Source organism: Eublepharis macularius, chromosome 6 (assembly GCF_028583425.1).
Source record: "Eublepharis macularius isolate TG4126 chromosome 6, MPM_Emac_v1.0, whole genome shotgun sequence".
NCBI classification, from domain to species: domain Eukaryota; kingdom Metazoa; phylum Chordata; class Lepidosauria; order Squamata; family Eublepharidae; genus Eublepharis; species Eublepharis macularius.
Window position 1 is genome coordinate 45,613,190 of NC_072795.1, and position 4,070 is coordinate 45,617,259.

Genomic DNA, 4,070 nt, shown 5'->3' on the forward strand with positions numbered 1-4,070 from the left:
CAGCAACAAAGTCAAAGGGATCCTGTTTAAAAGTTTGGAGGACTGGGATATTTTGCAGGTAATTCATATTGATAAAGCTAAAAATATCTGGGAAGAAGTTCAAAGACTTTATGTAGGTACTTTGCTTAAAAGTCTAATGTTTTTACAAAGGAAGTTGTTCAGTATTAGAATGGGAGATCATCAGAGCTTACGTGAGCACCTGGATGATTTTCTGGCTTTAGTCCAGCAGCTTCGCTCAGCTGGAAAAGATCTCCTTGATGAAGATCTGCTAATACTGTTGCTGGTCAGCCTGCAACCAGAGTATGAAAGTTTCATAAATCAAGTAGAAGCTAAAAAAGATTTGACTCTGAGACAAGCCATAAGCATGCTGGAGGAGTATAATAGACATAAGAAATTCCAGAATTCAGACGGAGGGTCTTGAATGAGGGTTAGTGAAAATGCTATGGGTGCTGTAAAGTTAAGCAAGAAAGCTGAAGCATTTTGTCATGAATGTGGGAAAGGCAGTCACTTCAAAAAGCTGCGCTCTCTCCAAACAAAGGGATTCCTCCCAGAGAGAAAAGGAAGGAGCAGGGAGGAATTTCCAACGTGACAAACCAAAACCTGCAAGGAAATGCTTTATGTTAACAGAAAGAGAACCTCAAGAGCAATTTTGGTATATTGACTCTGCATGTACAGCTCTCATGACAGGGAATAAAGCTTTCTTTGAAATGCTAAAGGAAGAAAAAAGGGAAGTGTTGCATGTAGCAGATGGTAGATCTGTAGAAATAGCAGGCATACAGTCTGAAACATTAAGGTGCAAATTTTCAAACAAACAGACCTGGGAAATCTTGCTAACGAAGTGCTTCTATGTGCCAACTTTGGAAACTAGCCTGCTTTCTGTAAGTGTGCAGAGAAAAACATGAAAGCATCTTTTGGGAAACAATGTCTCATTAAGGAGGACAGAGAAATAATAGCTGTAGCTAAGAAGAGGAACAGTCTGTATGCCCTGGAAACGTGCCAGCAAGTAGTTGACTTTGCAACTGCAAAGGAGACCTGTAAACATAAGAATTGCTCATTCTGACACAGGAGGTTTGGGCATCGAGATGTAAATGCAATCAGCCAACTTCAAAGCAATAATTTGACAAAAGGCATGCAGTTGACAAAGTGTGTTTCTGAAGAAAAATGTATATGGTGCATTAAAAGCAAAGCAATCAGGGCCAGCTTTAAAGGGAAAGAAGCTGAGAAAATTAGGCAAGGTGGCCATTAGATTTAATACACAGTGACTTATGCGGTCCAATGAGAATAGCGACACCAAGTGGCAACAAATAAATTCTCGCCTTCATTGATGCATTCTCCAAGTATACTGTAACATACATGATCAGGAAGAAAAATTATGTGCAGGAAAAATTTAAAGTTTATGTAGCAATGGTCAGTAACAGATTCCAAAGAGGACCATTGGCACTCTGCACTGACAATGGAGGTGAATGGTAAGACATGAAATGAAAAATTACATGACGGAGCAGGGGATTCAGCATCAAGTCAGTGCCAAACACACCAGAGCAGAACGGAGTGGCATAGAGAAAGAATTGCTCTCTTACTGAAAGGAGTAGGTGCATGCTCCTTGAAGCAGGGCTACCTGAGAAATTCTGGGGAGTAGCAATTAACACTGCTACCTACCTGCAAAATAGACTGCCCACCAAAGGTGTAAGCAGTACCCCATATGAACTATGGTATGGGTACAAACCAAGTGTGAATCACCTGAAGGTTTTTACATCAAAAGCCTACAGTTATGTTCCCAAAGAAAAAAGGTTTAAGATGGATCTCCAAGCAGGAAGAGGAATAGTTGTGGGGTATGCACAAGGATGTAGAGGATACTGAATCCTTAACCCAAAGACTGAAACTATAAAAATCTATGTTAATGAAAGGAAGATAGCAGACATTGGTGAAAGCGCACCAACAGGAGAAAATGAAGAACAGCAACAAAGAGCAGTAAAACTACCCATCATGTAGAGCCAGAAGGGGCTGAAGAGCCAAGAATCAGGTGATCAGAGAGAGTAAACAAAAACATGCTACCAAAAAGACTTTCCTGTCTGGCAAAGACAGAAGTTATTGTGGGCTCTGATTCCTCTGAGGATGAAGACTTCGTGGAGGATGACACGGGACAGAGTATTCCAAGCTCCTCAGGAGTCAGGCACATGGAGGACCAGCAGGGAGTGGAACAGCAGGAACCCTTGCCAGAGCAGGCTGAGGAATCCAGGGCAGACTCAGAGACAGAGGCTGTTCCCCAACCTGCACCAGCGAGACCAGGGCAACATCCCCACCCAGCTCCCCTGAGCCTGAAAGGCAGCGTAGGGTGCAACAGTGTCTCATTATACAGGACAGGAGACGAAGTGCAAGGCTTCAGGCACTGAAACAGCGGTGTAGTAACCTTGAGTCATAGCAGGATGCAGCACTGCCTTGGAGGTGATTGCTCTTAAGCCAGGACACCCTTTCCCTCATTGTAGAAGCACCTGTGCAAAGACCCGCCCAGCTCTACTGTGACCCAGCTCTGCACTATCTGCTCTCTCGGCTCTGACCTTTTGGACTCGGCTCTCTGGACTACACTCCCTGCTTTGTCCCCTGGTAGGCTTCGTTAAACTCCAGACTTTAGTGAGGCTTGTGTCGGACTCTCCGCCTGCATTCCAGCACAGAAGTTGTGCCTGAACCCTTCACATGGGAAGACACAACAAAAATGCCTGCCAGAGAAACAGAGAAGTGGAGAAGGGCTGCAGAGGAAGAGACTGAATCTCTCATCAAAAATCAGATATAGACCCTTGAAGAACTCCCTCCAGGGAAAAGAACAGTTGGGTGCAAGTGTATTTTCAAGACCAAACACGATACAGAAGGCAAAGTGTAAAGCTACAAGCCGAGATTGGTTGCCAAAGGCTACACTCAGAAATACGATGAAGACTACACTGAGACCTTCGCATCAGTGGTGAGGCACACTTCAATAAGGGGGCTCTTGAGTATAGCTGCAGTGCAAAAGATGCACATGAAGCATCGAGACATAAAAACAGCTTTTCTGCTCGGTGAAATAAAAGGGGAAGTTTATATGGAAGAGCCAGCAGGATTCAAACAATCCCAGGACAGGCATCTTGTGTGTAAACTGCAAAAGAGCTTATATGGGCTCAAACAAGCTGCAAGGTGTTGGAATGAAAAACTACACTAAATGTTGAGCAAAGAAAGTTTTAAGCAAGGCAAAGCTGAATAATGCCTTTACTCAAGGTACCAAGACAATAGATGGACTTACATTCTGGTTTATGTTGACGATCTGATTTTGTGTTATGAAGAGAAGAAGGACTAAAACAGTCTAACATCTGAGTCAAGAGGCTGAAGCAAAAGAGTTAGGAGTTATCATCTACTACCTGGAAGTCCAAGTAGAAAGAGAAAAAGATGGGAGCTATCTTCTCAGCCAAAAAGAGAAAGTCCTAGAGTTTCTGGAATATATGCAAATGAAAAATTGTAAACCAGCAGATATTCTTATGGAATTACCTAAAGTAACAAGGAAATGATGAACTCCTGCCCAACAATAAACAATACAGGGAAGCAATTGGAAAATTGCTGTACATAAGTACACTAAACATGTCCAGATATAGCAGCAGTTGGCATGTTGTGCAGGGAGGTTGAATCACCAAGCAAAAGAGATTGGAATAAAGTCAAGAGACAAAATACCTGAATGGGGCTATGCATCTGAAACTGAAGTTGCCAACAAGTGATAATCCCAGATTGGTGGGATATATGGATGAAGATTGGGCAGGAGATACCAAGGACAGAAAGTCTACCAGTGGACAGTTATTCTTCTATGGCAATGGAACAGTGAGCTGGAGTAGCAGAAAACAAGAAACTCTGGCTCTGTCCTCGACTGAAGCTGAATATGTATCAGCAGCAGAGGCATGCAGACAACTGAAGTGGATGCTGCAACTGATGAATGACTTTAGGACAGAAGAATTCAAACTGATAAAAGTCTTTGAGGGCAATCAAGGGTGCATAAAACTTGCACAAACAGAAAAGATGAACTCTAGAATCAATGTGAAACAAAACAGGGTTAACAT